The sequence below is a fragment of the Anabrus simplex genome, chromosome 5, assembly GCF_040414725.1.
Source record: "Anabrus simplex isolate iqAnaSimp1 chromosome 5, ASM4041472v1, whole genome shotgun sequence".
Taxonomy (NCBI): Eukaryota; Metazoa; Arthropoda; class Insecta; order Orthoptera; family Tettigoniidae; genus Anabrus; species Anabrus simplex.
In genome coordinates this window covers 451,946,074-451,964,815 of record NC_090269.1, presented here as the reverse complement: position 1 = coordinate 451,964,815, position 18,742 = coordinate 451,946,074, and the positions used below count along the sequence as shown (strand labels likewise).

At 39.9% G+C, this 18,742-nt stretch overlaps 1 protein-coding gene across 3 annotated transcripts in view; it reads left to right on the top strand.

The window, feature by feature from the left end:
- Window positions 1-18,742, top strand: part of LOC136875107 (zinc finger protein ZFP2) — a 215,706-nt gene that overhangs the window by 151,927 nt on the left and 45,037 nt on the right. For 2 of the 3 annotated variants that reach the window (XR_011018341.1, XR_011018340.1), the window contains exon 4: window positions 14,198-14,326. The gene's annotated coding sequence lies outside the window, so the exon portion shown is untranslated. Of the gene's footprint in view, window positions 1-5,007; window positions 5,210-14,197; window positions 14,327-18,742 lie in introns of those variants that run through there. The other variant, XR_010860368.2, reaches the window with a different exon arrangement.

The window sequence follows — 18,742 nt, the reverse complement described above, 5'->3', positions numbered from 1 at the left end:
CGACTTACATCTAAATCAAAGGAAGTGTGCTTTCTTTGAAACCAGCATCGAATATCTGGGTCATGTCATTGAATATAATAAAATCATGAAGTCACCAGCCAAGGTCAAAGCAATACTTGAAATGCCTCGTCCGGTCAATACAGATGATGTTCGAAGATTTATTGGAATGATAACATATTATTCAAGATTCATTCCAAATACTTCAACTATGACCTACCCCTTGAGGCAACTTCTCCGCAAGAATAAGAAGTTTCATTGGACTAGTTCTTGTGAATCAGCATTTGCCAGACTAAAGGACGAGATCGCAAGTGATCGAGTGCTGATACCTTATAACGCAGATCTACCACTGGTTCTAGCTTGTGACGCCAGTCCAACAGGTATTGCTGCAGTCCTGTCACACATTGTTGATGATGTTGAAAAGCCTATCGCATTTGCTTCAAGGTCCTTGTCTTCAGCCGAACGTAACTACAACCAGCTGGATCGTGAAGCTCTAGCAATTATGTTCGCTGTCAACTATTTTATATGTATCTATTTGGACGCAAGTTTAAGTTGATAACAGACAATAGCCCACTTACCAGAATCTTCCATCAGAATTCAAGATTACCAGCTATGACTTCTGCTAGATTATTAAGATATGCTTCATTTCTTTCGGGATTTGACTATGAAGTTGTATATAAAAAAGGTTCAGAACTTACCAACATTGACTGCTTGTCAAGAGCAGCGATCATTCAATCACACATTTCAAAGGATATAGTGGTCAATGACGAAGTTCATAAACTCTGTTATTCAACCATCGCAGAAATAGCAACCACGGAATTAAATCCTGACAGTATTCGAATTTCAACAGAAAACGATGAATTGTTATCAAAAATCAAAGCAGAGCTCATGTCATCTGAATCCGTAGACAATGAATTCACGCTAGATGATGGAATCTTATTCAAGGGTCAAAGAGTCGTCATTCCATCCAAACTCCAGCCATTAGTCCTGAAGGAATTACATAGCACACACATAGGAATTACGAAAATGAAACAATTAGCAAGGCGTTGTTGCTACTGGAAGAATATTGATAAGGATATCGAGAAAATGGTAAAATCTTGTCAGGCCTGCGCTGACATTCGATCCTCTCCAGCGAAAGCACCGGTTCACCATTGGGACGTCCCTACAGACAACTGGAGCCGCGTCCACATGGATTATGCAGGTCCATTTCAAGGTTTCTACTTCCTTCTAATTGTTGATGCAAAATCCAGGTGGGCAGAAATCAAAGTAATTCGAGAAGCTCCGACATCTGTGAAGACAATTGAGCTATTAAGAGAAATATTTTCATTTCATGGATTCCCAATAGCGATAGTCTCTGATAACGCTACAATATTTGTAAGTGACCTGTTCAAATCGTTCTGTAGGGAACATGGTATATACCAAAAATTCACAGCTCCTGGACATCCTGCAACTAATGGAATGGCTGAACGAAACATCCAGACGCTAAAACGTCGACTAAAAGCCATGTCGAATGAGCCCTTGTCTATATCCAGAAAAGTGCAAGAGATCCTTCTGAAATATCGTGCCACCCCTCTAGAATGTGGAAAATCACCAGCTGAACTGTACCTGAACAGACCATTACGGATCAAACTAGACGTTATTCGCCCAATCAAAAAGGAAGGCAATCGAGAGGAGACTCATGGACATCGCAATCTAAGCGTGGGAGACAGAGTCCAAGTGAAATTCTATGAAGGGAATAAAATGTCATGGAAGTATGGAGTAGTCATTGGAAAGTTCGGTCGTTTACATTACCAGATTCAGCTAGACGATGGTTACAGCCTCAAGACATATTGACCAAATAGTTAGAACGGAGGTTCCGAAGAAGACAGGTACAATCGCTGATCAGCAATTAGACTCAAGTCAACAAGAACAACATCCTGAATATAAACAACCTTTCATCTTCACTGACTGGATGAATGAGCCAATCCCTGGGAGTAATCAGGGACTCGAGGCAGAAGAAGACATGCAAAATCGAAGACTTGAAGCAGAAGAAAACGGACCTCCACCCCCAAACCTAACCTGCCGACCAGATAGGGCACGCCGTCCGCCGCAGTACCTTAAGGACTATATTACTTAAATGATCACCAAATTCTCTTCTTCAAAATAAGCGTGGGAGACTGTTATATCCCAGTAGAATGCGCGCATGTCGACCACAGCATTTATATAGAAACTGTGTTATTGCTTTGTAGAGGTTGCTTTACGTCAGTGTATCACGAGACACTTTTCAATACAGTGTTGTGTAAGCAAGGTGTTCATGTTTAATTATAAATGTCATTTGTGTATGGTCATATGGTCATATCTCCATAAACATAGAATTCTTAATGACAAGGGCCAAACCGGAAGAAAATAGTAATTATCGTTTTAAAATACCATATTTATTGCTTTGCAGTGAGATAGTGCTGAGACTGCTTACCTCTGGAAATGAAACTTTTGTGAGTTCACAACTGGTTTCTTCTGCTACCTGTTACCGCAACCGTATGCTACACAAGAAATAGGCATCTTGATTGTATCACAAATTTGACGTACGGTCAGATATTACCAGAAGAGTCCATCAAACACAACATATCAGTTACCGCTAACTTCCAGGCTCTGTATCTAGTCAACTTTGCCGTACACGAGGGGGCGTGACTAGCCAAGGAACAGGAAGCAGTTTTCTGCGAGAGCTACCACTACAGTCAGCATTCCAGTATTACCTATAGTTCAATGGGCTACATCCAACCACAGAACAATTTGTTCTACTCTTTGTAGAACTTTCTTCCATCTCGAACTTGATTTCGTATCTCAACAAACGCAGCCTGATAATTGCGTTGTTTCACTTCCCTGACGAGAGCTAGTCACACTTGCCGCCAGAGCGCAGCAACATCCATGCGCACGAGGTCTATATACAGCCCTGCAGTTCAACTGGCAGTCACTAGTCCATAGTAGTGGGGACGGAGCGTTTCGGTTCGGAGCAAGTATTTTGACGTCATTACTCGGTTAAACCAAGTACAACTTTATAGCGGTAAATTTAAACTTTATATTGACCTTCTAAGCTACAGTTTAAATTCATAAAGAAGATTATCAATTATTATCAGTGGTACAATGCTCCGTACTATTTATTATTGGTTATTTGCACAATTGTTATAATGTAATATAAATTTAACAGGTAACGTAACAAATAGTTAATTACAACTCTGTGCTTAATATGAGGCATATCAAGTAGACATAAATAAAGAAATAAACATACAAATGAATAAATACATACAATAAATATTAATGCATATGGATAAACGTACCGTATTCCATAATGTGATCATTGACGAAACGAAATCTAGTGCTTTGAAATGTGCCTAAACTCATATAATGTCAAACATTTCATTTATAACTATGTGGTAAGGAGTTAAAAGAAAAATTTGTTAAGGTAACATCAGTAATGGAAGTAAGTAAAGTATACAAATGAACCCAATTCTTCATCTTGTAACAAGCATTAAAATCAAGACACAACACATTGTGCACAGACAGTATGGGAAGTACCATTAGTGTTCTGTATTACATGGAACAGGTGTTATATAGGAGGAATTTCCATTCAGAAATATCAGAGTTTCCTGAAAGAATTTGTCCAGCACATGAAAACACCTCCTATGCGGGCACAGATGTAGCCGGTACGCTAAGGTAAGCAAGTTCACTTAAGGGTAAATGAATATTGCAATCTCACGACCGCATTGTAATCGAAATCGACTTTCAACCTATTAGGTCGTGTTACGTACATTTAGTACGTGTTGAAGAGATGTTAAGTACAGAAAAAAAAGGCCAACCGGAGACCAGTGGGATCCGAACCCACAACCTCTCGACGTTGCGTTGGTAGCTCTACCAATTGAGCTATGGTGGCCTAGTTCTCTTTTGTTCTGTTGGAAAGGATCCTATTATAACTCTCAGTGACTGCATGTCTTCGCATACAAAAGTAGCCAAACTCCTATGAAACTTATTTTTTTTCCTGGACTGTCTCATCCAAACGTAAGAATGGAATTACTTTCACGATGTGCAACTGTATTTGTACCATGTCCTTACGATGCGCCCGCTTTATGTGAGTCCATAAATTTGACGTTCCTCCACATGTACAATAGATTTGATTGCAAATTTTACAAGTAGCGGATTTTCTACTTGGATTGCTAGTAAAATACTGCCATGCTTGGGAGGACTGTCATGGCAGTATTGCTTATTTCTATTACATATATCAGTAGACAATATAGCGCAACAACTTTAAACAAATATATATATATATATATATATTATAAGGAAACACAAATAGAACAGACGTCTCAGTCCGGAGTCCGAACAACAACACAGTGGTGTTGCGCAGCGCTATACGGTGTATTCGAGTTGAATCGGTGCTCCGCTGTGACGTCATGTAAACCTGAAGAACCGAGTTACTCTACAGTTCTACTCGCTCCGTCCTCACCACTACTAGCCCATTTCCTTCAGGAAAGCAAACTTACGGTATAATTTAACTAATATGACCAACACCCTCCTTTGTATGTGATACGGGCCTGTCTTATTGGTAGCTAAATGCCGTGATGAATCACACTGGCATTGTGATCCTGCGTTAATGTTGTACTATCTAGACAGTCTGCTAGACCCGACTTCAGTGGTTATGTCCTTTCCCTACTTGAATAATTTATTCCGTAAGGCCTTTAATTTAAACATTGTTGACATCAAAGAGGTTCAGTGGCTGGACGGAGGCTATTTATGCGAAGTCCAATATCGATCAAGAACAAGTGCCCGTATACTCTGGAGTTGTCAGTTTATAGACCCAGCTTGTTCTGCCTGATAGATGCCAAATTTGTTCTTCAAGGGTTTGTTTTAAGTGATACGAGGTTATAATTTACTACTATTAAGCTACATCGCAATATGTGGTTTGGTTTCGAAGTGACAGGTCTGTTGTTATAAGCCAGTAATACCTTACAGCTTATTCCATTAATTGTGTTACTTCTCTAAGACTTTCTTCATTGAGAAATTGTGATTTTCTACCATTTTACGCTGTGTGCACAAGCTCTAACATATTGTTGGCAATGTTCAAGTCTCAATCATTTACTTTTGCCAAACTTATAGATCTCAATTGAGAACTGTAGTAATGAAATACTGATCTTTTTGAGTTTCAGATTTCTACATGTTTCGAGCTACCTCTACTTTAAAGGTTATTTATACTTAAGCATTAATAATTTAATTAATTAGTGATTTAATTTTTGAATCATAGATAAGGCTTTTCGCAGATGATGCTATTCTGTACAGAGTAATAAATAAGTTACAAGAATGTGAGCAACTGCAAAATGACCTCGATAATGTTGTGAGATGGACAGTAGACAATGGTATTATGATAAACGGGGATAAAATTCAGGTTGTGAGTTTCCCAAATGGGAAAAGTCCTCTCAGTTTTATTTACTGTGTTGATGGGGTGAAAGTTCCCTTTTTGGATCATTGTAATTACCTAGGCATTAATATAACGAAAGATCTTCATTGGGGTAATCACATAAATGGAATTGTAAATAAAGGGTACAGATCTCTGCACATGGTTATGAGGGTGTTTAGGGGTTGTAGTAAGGATGTAAAGGAGAGGGCATATAAGTCTCTGCTAAGACCCCAACTAGAGTATGGTTCCAGTGTATGGGACCCTCACCAGGATTACCTGATTCAAGAACTGGAAAAAATCCAAAGAAAAGCAGCTCGATTTGTTCTGGGTGATTTCCGACAAAAGAGTAGCGTTACAAAAATGTTGCAAAGTTTGGGCTGGGAAGACTTGGGAGAAAGGAGACGAGTTGCTCTACTAAGTGGTATGTTCTGAGCTGTCAGTGGAGAGATGGCGTGGGAGGACATCAGTGGACCAATAAGTCTGGATGGTGTCTTTAAAAGTAGGAAAGTTCACAACACGAAAATAAATTTGGAATTCAAAAGGACAAATTGGGGCAAATATTCGTTTATAGGAAGGGGAGTTAGGGATTGGAATAACTTACCAAGGGAGATGTTCAATAAATTTCGAATTTCTTTGCAATCATTTAAGAAAAGGCTAGGAAAACAACAGATAGGGAATCTGCCACCTGGGTAACTGCCCTAAATGCAGATCATTAGTGATTGATTGATGTTGTACCTATATAAGTAGCTTTCTTTTTGAACAATCATAGCCTTTGCATCACAATCTCCAGCAAGTCTTATCCCCTTGTTTTTTAACAGTGTATGTATCTTGGTTTAACTGAATCGGTTATCTGAACTTAATGTGTAGGTAATATTTTTGAAGTGCTACGCACCTGAGGAATTAAGGATGGTGAACTTATAATAAGATTTAGAGTATAATTGTAGGTATTTATTGTGTTGATGTATTATTTACCTTTGTGTGCGATCTAAAAGTGACGTTTTGAATGTTGTAGTGTTTTTTACACTGTTGGCTGCGGAAGATGGTAGGAGGGCTCGGAATCTTGCGAGTTGTTCCGTTTAGGATATCTGTAAGATTATCTGAATGTGTAGAATTCTTGCCAAATCAGTGTTGTTATGTGTCATATCATTATACCACAGCAGCTTCGTCCATTATTTATTCGTCACATTTTGTCTCAACAGTAGCCTGCCTCTCTTTCGTTAGATATTTCCTGATATTTATCGGCATATTGAGGCACTTCTTCAGGACCGAGGGAGTTGGCTGCGTGGTTAGGGGCGAGTTGGGATGAGTTGGCATGGTTGAAATGCCACCACTGGTAGCCGTGAAGATCGTTTTCCAAGGTTTCCCATTTTCTCATTAAGCAAATGCTAGGGCAAGTAAAACCAGTAATATATTAATGAAATAACTATTGATGACCAGAACGAGTAAATGTAGCACACTTAGGAAGTGGTGATGATGATGATGATGATGATGATGATGCTTGTTGTTTTAAGGGGCTCAACATCGAAGGTAATCAGCCCCCAATATACAAAATGCATTTGATCATAGTTTCCTGAATAGATATATGTTTATACAGGAATCTGTTCGCTGGCAATTAACGCAATTGGCCACAGGAATGAAGCCCATATTACACATGTGGGGAATGGTGGTGTTCATTGTCAGTGTAGTTTGTATACTTTTATTTACTGCTATTGAATGAAATGAATTGGGTGGGGCACCACCAAGGAAACAATGAAAACTGCTAAACTTTTAAACCAGTTGTTTGATACGGAACCCCATTCAAGGGGCGCTGTGCCAAGCACCTCTCGGTTCTGTCATTAGACGTGACATGCACAGACAAATAAAGAAAGGTTGGTAGCATTGTTCAATGAAGTGAGCTAATACCAGTGTTGTATAAATTTTTGTCTTCCGTTGAACAGATTCTTCTTCCTCCGTTTCCGTTTCCAGTCTTGTGGGTTGAATTGTTAAAGATCTTCTCAGTTTTCTATCTGTCCACCACTCCCTTCCTTCCTCCAACATTTCTTCTACTGTTACTTCTCTTTTCTCTGTACTCTCCTTCACTGTAACAATCCACCTCTTTCTGGGCATTCCCTGTTGTCTTTCTCCTATTATTTTCTCTCAAAATACTCTCTTTGGAACTCTATCCTCTTCCATTCTCATCATGTGTCAATACCATTTCAGGCCTCTACGTTGTCCTGCAGTTTAGGAATTGCAATTCTGTCCCAAATTTCTATGTTTTGCTTTTATCCCTTCATGTCTTCCCAGTTATTCCTCTAAGGAATTTTACCTTGGCTGCTTGGATTCTGCTTCCACCATGTTTCGTTGCCGTCCATGTGCTGTTGCATATATCAAAATTGGAGTGTAACACATTGGGTAGAGAATTTTCATGTATTTCTTTGGGACATTCCAGTTCCACACTATAAATCTCACACATTGATAAAACTTGTTCAGTTCTCTTTCCAATTTCTCTGTTTATTTTCCCATCATCACCAGGCTTAGTGGCTCAGATGGTTGAAGCGTTCGCCTTCTGACCCCAAATTGACAAGTTCAAACATGGCTCAGTCTGTAGTTATTTCAAGGTGCAAATATACTTCAATCTCATGTGGGTAGATTTACTGGCACATAAGAATTCCTGTTGAACTAAATTCCGGCACCTTGGCTTCTCCGAAATCCATTAAAAATGTGTTTATTGGGATGTAAAGCAAATAACTATTATTATTATATATTATTTTCTCATCTTGTGCAAGTATACTCAACAAATACTTGAATCTTTCCACAACATGTAATGATCTGTATGCTTTCCCAACAGTGTCACCCACATGACCCTTCCAGTGCAAATTACTTTGAAATTTTACACCTAAGTATTTGCACTTGCCGTCTTTTGGGATAACTACCCCATCCAAAGTATATTCAAATTCAGTTTGAAAACTCCTGTTTGTAAATGTTGTAACAGTTGATTTGCCTCCATTAACCTTATCTGATGAGACTGATGTGGTGATAGGAGTGGAATCGTGGTTGAGAGACGGGGTGGGTAACAGAGAAGTATTTCCAGAAGGGTACACAGTCTATCGTAGAGATCGAGGAGATAAAAAGGGAGGGGGGGGTGTTTATTCTGGTGAAGGAAACTTATTGTTCACATGAATGGTTTACCGATGAAAGGGATGAAATATTAGGGATAAAATTAATTTGTGATAATATGAAGGAGATGGGAATTATAGGAACATACAGGCCTGGAAGAGAGGAAAGGGACGTGGAAATATTTGAGAAAATAATAGATATACTCATAAAAACAATAATAATGATGTGGTAATAATTGGGGGAGATCTAAACTTGCCTGAAGTTGAATGGAAGGGAGCTGCAAGTGAAGCCCATGAACAGAAACTGGCAAATAAGTTAATTTGGGAGGGAGGATTTACACAAGTAGTACAAGAACCAACTCGTCTCAATAACTTACTAGATGTATTCTTGGTTAAACCATGGGAAATTGTTGATAAAACTGAGGTAATTGAAGGAATAGGTGACCATAAGGCTGTAATAATGGATGTAGGACTGGTACCAAAAAGGCAATAAGAGGGTCACACAAGACAAGAAATTGTAAAGAAAAACTAAAGTTGATTTAATTTGGGACTTACCTTAAATCACAATTCAGTTGTTGGATAAGTGAAGGGAGTAACGTGGATACACTTTGGGCTAAATTCAAAGGAATCATTTGGGAAGGAGAGAAGAAATTTGTACCTGTTAAGAAGGGTAAAATGACCTCAGACCCTGTTTATTATGCAAGGGAAATAAAATTAAAAAGAAAATGTAGAATAGTAAACAGGAAAATCAAAGAAGGTAGGGAGAGTAGAGAAACTAGAAAATAGCTAATGAGGGAACTGAATAGAGTGAAAAAGGAAGCAAAAGAGAATTATATGAATGGCATTCTTCAAGGGCGTAATGACTACAAAGGGAAATGGAAAATATTGTATTCATATATCAGGAATCAAAAAGTAAATGGAATCCAAATTCCTACAATGGTGGGAGAAGGGGGTGAACACTATTTAACAGATACTGAGAAAGCAAACCTCTTTAGTAGGGAATTCAGATATTCAGTAGATGACTATCAGGAATTGGAAACTGAAACAGAAGATACAGAGGGAGAGACACAGAGGGAAACAAGAAGCTTCTCATTCACAAATGAAGATATTTTCAGAGAAATCCAACTGCTTCAGCAAGGAAAAGCAGCAGGAAGTGATCAAATTACTGGGGAGGTGTTAAAGACAATGGGGTGGTACATAGTGCCTTATTTAAAATCTCTCTTTGACTATGTTATAAATAATAGTGTAATATCAAAGGAATGGAAGGAATCTACAATAATACCAATTTATAAAGGAAAGGGTGATAAAAGGAAACAAGAGAACTACTGACCAATCAGCCTGACCAGTATAGTTTGTAAAATACTGGAGAGTTTAATATCAAAGTACATCAGAGGGATATGTGATGATAAAAATTGGTTCATGAGGAGCCAGTATGGATTTGGAAATAAATTTTCTTGTGAGGCAAAACTGGTGGGATTTCAGCAGGACATATCAGATCAATTGGATTCAGGAGGCCAATTAGATTGCATAGCCATAGATCTTTCCAAAGCCTTTGATAAGGTGGAACATGGAATATTATTAAAGAAATTGGAGGGAATAGGACTGGACGTAAGGGTTACACGTTGGGTGAAAACATTTCTAAATTCAAGGGTTCAGAAAGTCAAAGTAGGAAATAACGTATCGCAGGAAGAAAAAGTTTAGAAGGGAATTGCACAGGGTAGTATAATCGGTCCGTTACTTTTCTTAATATACGTAAATGATTTAAGGAATAATATAACATCAAAAATAAGGTTGTATGCAGATGACATAACTGTTTATAGGGAAATAAACAACATTGAGGATTGTTCAGAATTACAAAGGGAACTTGAGAGTATCCAACAATGGGTTGAAGAAAATAATATGAAGGTTAATGGAGGCAAATCAACTGTTGTAACATTTACAAACAGGAGTTTTAAAACTGAATTTGAATATACTTTGGATGGGGTAGTTATCCCAAAAGATGAGAAGTGCAAATACTTAGGTGTAAGATTTGAAAGTAATTTGCACTGGAAGGGTCATGTGGATGACATTGTTGGGAAAGCATACAGATCGTTACATGTCATAATGAGGCTACTTAAAGGATGCAACAAAGAATTAAAAGAGAAAAGTTACTTAAGTATGGTTCGTCCATTATTGGAATATGCAAACAATGTTTGGGATCCTCACCAAGAATACCTAATAAAAGAAACAGATAGTGTGCAGAGGAAAGCAGCAAGATTTGTCACAGGGGATTTCAGGAGAAAGAGTAGTGTATCAGAAATGTTAAAGGAACTAGGGTGGGAAACTTTAAGTAAGAGAAGGGAGAAAACTAGACTTACAGGATTATATAGAGCCTATACAGGAGAAGAAGCATGGGAAGATATCTGTGAGAGGCTTCAGTTGGAAAATAATTATATCGGCAGGACTGACCACAAATATAAAATTAGAAGGAATTTTAGCCAAAGCGATTGGGGTAAATTTTCATTCACTGGGATGGGTATGAAGGAGTGGAACAGTTGATCCTTTTCCAAAATCTGTACAGATATTCAAACAGAGAATAAACAGCAACAGAGAAAATAACTGAAATGTTAGAGGGCATTCGACCAGTGCAGGTTAATGTAAATAAAAAATGTGTGTGAATAAATTAATTCCATCCCCTGGTCTAAGGAGTTTTTCAGCCAAAGTAGGGGACTGCCTGTAGGGGTGAAGTACAGTGGGGACTTCGAGGGCCCTGGGACCGCTACGGTAGCTGTGAAGGCACTTCAGGAACTCTGAAATGTGGTGGTAAAAGGGCTCTGGTTAAGATGCAGCAGGTCGTTATGCTACATAGGTTCCAGAATGGGTAAAGGAAAAAAAAAGTAAATAAATGCAATGTAAATTTTAATCTTACAACAGTTGTACAATATCATTTGAAATAATTCCACATACTGTATATCAGTTGACTATATTTCTAAGTAGTACAGTAGATATTATTAGTAGAATTTTTTAAACAATATAAATTTACTAAGGATGAGCTGTGTTTTTAATAGAAAAAATTGTTAGCATAAATTATAAAATATTGTATTATAGGAAAATTTTGTTCTCTTGTTAATTTAATATTTAGTGCTTGACAATAATGTATTTTAGTGTACCATTTGCCACCGAGGTAGGCACCTCATTTGCAAATAAAGAGATTTTGATTTGATTTGAACTTCTATTGGTCTTCCATGTACACTGACAGTGACAATGCAACACCAAGGACGAGTGGTTCGAAAGGGATGAATGTCGGGGAAAAAACAGAGACAGCACGGACGAATAATTGATGTTTATTTCAAACCGATATGCAGGTTACACAATGCGCACGGCATCGACTCAGTAGGATGTAGGACCACCGCGAGCGGCGATGCACGCAGAAACACGTCGAGGTACAGAGTCAATAAGAGTGCAGATGGTGTCCTGAGGGATGGTTCTCCATTCTCTGTCAACCATTTGCCACAGTTGGTCGTCTGTACAAGGCTGGGGCAGAGTTTGCAAACGGCGTCCAATGAGATCCCACACGTGTTCGATTGGTGAGAGATCCGGAGAGTACGCTGGCCACGGAAGCATCTGTACACCTCGTAGAGCCTGTTGGGAGATGCGAGCAGTGTGTGGGCGGGCATTATCCTGCTGAAACAGAGCATTGGGCAGCCCCTGAAGGTACGGGAGTGCCACCGGCCGCAGCACATGCTGCACGTAGCGGTGGGCATTTAACGTGCCTTGAATACGCAGTAGAGGTGACATGGAATCATACGCAATAGCGCCCCAAACCATGATGCCGTGTTGTCTAGCGGTAGGGCGCTCCCCAGTTACTGCCGGATTTGACCTTTCTCCACGCCGACGCCACACTTGTCTGCGGTGACTATCACTGACAGAACAGAAGCGTGACTCATCGGAGAACACGACGTTCCGCCATTCCCTCATCCAAGTCGCTCTAGCCCGGCACCATGCCATGCGTGCACGTCTATGCTGTGGAGTCAATGGTAGTCTTCTGAGCGGACGCCGGGAGTGCAGGCCTCCTTCAACCAATCGACGGGAAATTGTTCTGGTCGATATTGAAACAGCCAGGGTGTCTTGCACATGCTGAAGAATGGCGGTTGACGTGGCGTGCGGGGCTGCCACCGCTTGGCGGCAGATGCGCTGATCCTCGCGTGCTGTCACTCGGGCTGCGCCTGGACCCCTCGCACGTGCCACATGTCCCTGCGCCAACCATCTTCGCCACAGGCGCTGCACCGTGGACACATCCCTATGGGTATCGGCTGCGATTTGATGAAGCGACCAACCTGCCCTTCTAAGCCCGATCACCATACTCCTCGTAAAGTCGTCTGTCTGCTGGAAATGCCTCCGTTGACGGCGGCCTGGCATTCTTAGCTGTACACGTGTCCTGTGGCACACGACAACACTTTCTACAATGACTGTCGGCTGAGAAATCACGGTACGAAGTGGGCCATTCGCCAACGCCGTGTCCCATTTATCGTTCGCTACGTGCGCAGCACTTCGGCGCATTTCACATCATGAGCATACTTCAGTGACGTCAGTCTACCCTGCAATTGGCATAAAGTTCTGACCACTCCTTCTTGGTGTTGCATTTGCTCTGTCAATCAGTGTACTTCATTATTCTCTCTACCTTCTCTATATCCTCTTATCACTACTATCATGCACTTTTCCGCACTTATTTTATTGCATATTCCTCTGCCTCCTGATTCAATACAATGACTTGTTCTTGTACTTCCATTTCATCTTCTCCCCATGTTACAATGTCATCTGCAAAGACTAAGGCCTTTGTCTTTCTACTTCCCATTTCTTGTTGTGTTCTCTTGTGTATTTCATCCGTGACTGTAATGAAGAGTAGTGGGGATAATACACGTGCTTGTTGAAGTTCTAGTTCTACATTGAACCAGTTCGTTTATCCTATCATAGTTGTCATACTACTGCTCAGTTTTCATGTATGGCTTTTGAATATTTGGTCTACTCTGCCTGCCTTCATTTTTTTTAATGTATCCAAGACCAGTTGGCGTAGTACACTGCCATTTGCCTTCTCAGTATCTATTAATGTCATCACTAAATCCCGCCTGGGCTCCAATCTTTTTTCGTTTATGTTCCTTTGATTTAGCAGATTGAAAATCATGGAGTATGGCACTGTATGGATCTGAAACATGGATAATAACTGTTGCTGAGGAAAATAGAGTTGAAGTCTTTGAAATGTGGTGTTATCAGAAGTTGTTGAAGATCACGTGGATAGAACATGCATCATATAAAGTGTTAGTTAATCAGCATGTTTAGAGGAGAACAGTTTGAGAGAATTTGATCCTAAGAAGGAAAAGTTTGATAGAACAAATCTCAAGGCACTGGGAATTGTTCAGTGAGTTTCAGTCAGTTACCTTGAATTTTTAATTCTAAAACTCATCTTGCTGTGGTTTTATTTCTGTGTAAAACTATGACTGCTATATCAGCTGTCATGTAAAACTGGGGTTGTTGGCTATAATCACGATATCGTCAGTCATGTTAAATTAGATATTGTATGGAAGTGATCATGATATTGACAGTCATGTGAAATTACAGGCTTGTTGCTTAGTCTGTTGACAAATAATCTAGATAATAATGACAGCAAAATAATAATACTAAATTTTCCTGGCTTGTTTTTCAGATAAGGTCATTGGAAGTAATCAACAATCCCAGTACCTTCTAACTATTTCTCTTGCAGTGTGAAATGGACCTGGAAATAAAGATCAAAGAGGAACCAGCTTGGCTTGAAGTAACAGGAAATGCTTCACTTGTAAGTCTCATTGCAGATAGCTTTATAGAGATCAGAATTTAACCCCTAGTAGATGAATGTATTTGTCAAGGGCAAAATTTACTATGTGCTTACTCAATACTAACACCAGCAGTCACCACTTGCAGCATGAGCATTTAGGCATGGTATGTCTCTGTTATGGTTCTTTATCTGGAAATACGTGACAGCACACTACTCAACACTTAGGAACTACAAACAGCAGTATTGATGTGCATATGTGCGCCTGGCTAGTAAAATAAATCATTGTTTATGGGTAAGCAAAAGGATTCTTGTGGCATAAGCCCCCAGATTAGGGCCACAAAGTGGCCATTTACCCTCTAGCATTTACTAGGGAAACAGCAGGGCATTCTATGTGCCTGTGGCTTAGGCAGCAGTGTGTCGGCCTCTCACTGCTGAGTGCCCCTGTTCAAATCCCTCTCACTCCATATGAGATTTGTGCTGGACAAAGCGGAGGCAGGACACGTTAATCTCTGAGTACTCCGGTTTTTCCTGTTATCTTTCATTCCAGCAACACTCTCCAATATCATTTCATCTGTCATTTGTTAATCATTGCCCCAGAGGAGTGCGACAAGGTTTGAACGTGGGCATAATTCCTATCCGCGCCACAAGATGGGGGCTTCATTCATTCCATCCCTGAGCTGGTCACTGACTGGAAAACAGTTTGTATGTTTTCATTTTCACAGCAATGCAGTTTATTTTTGATAGTGGTAAAAGGCTGAAGGAATGTTTGTGTTTGATGGTGGAGGAGCCTTTGTTATGTCCAGCTAGTGCCAAAGTCATGATAGGCAGTGTCTCAAGATCCAGACCTCAGGGTCTTTCATGTAATAAGTACCCATTGATTGACTGTCTACTGTTTTGGTGCAACGTAAAACATCTAGCAAAAAAATACTTTTGTTGCATGCAAGCTCTTGGAAATTAGTGATGGACATTCGATTCATTTTACTTAGATTCACAATGAAGTATTTATTTATTTTCCACCTAGTCGATACAATGATTGCCTAAGGCAATTTTTATTGGTCAAAAGTGGTACATGTTTCGTATATTAACAACATCTTCAGCCACATAACAATGTTTAGATGAAAAATATAAAATAGACAAAGTAATGCTTTAGAGGAAGTGTCCTTGAAATTAACATAAGATTGACAAGATCTTGTCAATCTTGTCAATCTTATGTTAATTTCAAGGACACTTCCTCTAAAGCATTACTTTGTCTATTTTATATTTTTCATCTAAACATTGTTATGTGGCTGAAGATGTTGTTAATATACGAAACATGTACCACTTTTGACCAATAAAAATTGCCTTAGGCAATCATTGTATCGACTAGGTGGAAAATAAATAAATACTTCATTGTGAATCTATTGAAGTGCGATACGGACCATGAAGCTGATTTTATGTAATCATTTTACTTAATCGATTTATTTGATTCCGTTTACGTTACTGAATCGATACAGTGGTCCGATTCACGGCTCATTGGTCACTGCTCCTACTGCATCTGTGTAGTATGTACTGGTAGGAGAGCAGCAACAGCATTTAGTGCTCGCAGCTGCCATCTGGTCCTCATACTATGAACTCCTTACATACATACATTACATACATTATCATTATAGACTGTTATGCCTTTCAGCGTTCAGTCTGCAAGCCTCTGAGAATTTACTAAACATCGCCACAATCCTCGATTTGCAACTAGTGTTGTGGCCTCATTTAGTTCTATACCTCTTATCTTTAAATCGTTAGAAACCGAGTCTAACCACCGTCGTCTTGGTCTCCCTCTACTTCTCTTACCGTCCATAACAGAGTCCATTATTCTCCTCAGTAACCTATCCTCCTCCATTCGCCTCACATGACCCCACCACCGAAGCCGGTTTATGCGTACAGCTTCATCCATCGAGTTCATTCCTAAATTAGCCTTTATCTCCTCATTCCGAGTACCCTCCTGCCACTGTTCCCACCTCTTTGTACCAGCAATCATTCTCGCTACTTTCATGTCTGTTACTTCTAACTTATGAATAAGATATCCTGAGTCTACCCAGCTTTCGCTCCCATAAAGCAAAGTTGGTCTGAAAACAGATCGATGTAAAGATAGTTTCGTCCGGGAGCTCACTTCCTTCTTACAGAATACTGCTGATCACAACTGCGAGCTCACTGCATTAATTTTACTACACCTTGATTCAATCTCACTTACTATATTACCATCCTGGGAGAACACACAACCTAAATACCTGAAATTATCGACCTCTTCTAGCTTTGTATCACCAATCTGACATTCGATTCTGTTGAATTTCTTACCTACTGACATCAATTTAGTCTTCGAGAGGCTAATTTTCATACCATACTCATTGCACTTATTTTCAAGTTCCAAGATATTAGACTGCAGGCTTTCGGCACAGTCTGCCATTAAGACCAAGTCGTCAGCATAGGCCAAACTGCTTACTACATTTCCACCTAACTGACTCCCTCCCTGCCATTTTATACCTTTCAGCAGATGATCCATGTAAACTACAAATAGCAAAGGTGAATGATTACAGCCATGTCTAACTACTGTAAGTACCCTGAACCAAGAACTCATTCTACCATCAATTCTCACTGAAGCCTAATTGTCAACATAAATGCCTTTGATTGATTTTAATAATCTACCTTTAATTCCATAGTCCCCCAGTATGGCGAACATCTTTTCCCTCAGTACCCTGTCATATGCTTTCTCTAGATCTACGAAACATAAACACAACTGCCTATTCCTCTCGTAGCATTTTTCAATTACCTGGCGCATACTGAAAATCTGATCCTGACAGCCTCTCTGTGGTCTGAAACCACACTGGTTTTCATCCAACTTCCTCTCAACGACTGATCGCACTCTCCCTTCCAGGATGCCAGTGAATACTTTGCCTGGTATACTAATCAATGAGATACCTCGATAGTTGTTGCAATCCTTCCTGTTCCCTTGCTTATAGATAGGTGCAATTACTGCTTTTGTCCAATCTGAAGGTACCTTACCAACACTCCACACTAATTTTACTACTCTATGAAGCCATTTCATCCCTGCCTTCCCACTGTACTTCACAATTTCAGGTCTAATTTCATCTATTCCTGCAGCCTTATGACAATGGAGTTTTTTTACTATCCTCTCCACTTCCTCAAGCATAATTTCACCAACATCCTTTTCCTCCTCCCCATGAGCTGGGCTGTTTGCAACACCACCATGATTATTTCCTTTTACATTGAGAAGATGTTCAAAATATTCCCTCCACCTCTCCAGTGATTCCCTGGGATCTATTATGAGTTCACCTGAATTACTCAAAACACTGTTCATTTCCTTTTTCCCTCCCTTCCTAAGATTCTTTATTACTGTCCAGAAAGGTTTCCCTGCTGCTTGACCTAGCCTTTCCAGGTTAATACCAAAATCTTCCCAGGACTTCTTTTTGGATTCAACAACTATTTGTTTCACTCTGTTTCTTTCATCTACGTACCAATCCCTGTCTGCCTTGGCCCTTGTTTGGAGCCATTTCTGATAAGCCTTCTTTTTACGTTTACGAGCTGCTCTCACTTCATCATTCCACCAAGATGTTTGCCTTTTCCCATCTTTACATACAGTTGTTCCTAGGCATTCCCTTGCTGTTTCTATTACAGCATCCCTGTATGCCACCCATTCACTTTCTATATCCTGAAGCTGCTTACTGTCTATTGTTCGAAACTTCTCACTAATCATATCCATGTACTTCTGTCTAATTTCCTCGTCCTGGAGACTTTCTACCCTTATTCGTTTGCAGACCGATTTCACTTTCTCTACCCTAGGCCTAGAGATACTTACTTCACTACAGATCAGATAGTGGTCTGTATCATCGAAAAAATCGCGAAAAACTCGTACATTCCTAACAGATTTCCTGAATTCAAAGTCTGTTAAGATATAGTCTATTATGGATCTGGTACCCCTAGCCTCCCATGTGTAGCGGTGAATAGCCTTATGCTTGAAGAATGTATTCGTAACCGCTAAACCCATACTAGCGCAGAAGTCCGGCAAACGCTTCCCATTCCCATTAGCTTCCATATCTTCCCCACATTTACCAATCACCCTTTCGTATCCTTCAGTTCTATTCCCAACTCTCGCATTGAAATCGCCCATTAGCACTATTCTATCCTTGCTGTTGACCCTGACCACGATGTCACTCAAGGCTTCATAAAACTTGTCAACTTCTTCCTCATCTGCACCCTCACATGGTGAATACACGGACACAATTCTTGTCCTAATTCCTCCCACTGACAAGTCTACCCACATCATTCGCTCATTTACATGCCTAACAGAGACTATGTTGCGTGCAATGGTATTCCTGATAAAGAGCCCTACCCCAGACTCTGCCCTTCCCTTTCTAACACCAGTCAACTACACTTTATAATCTCCTA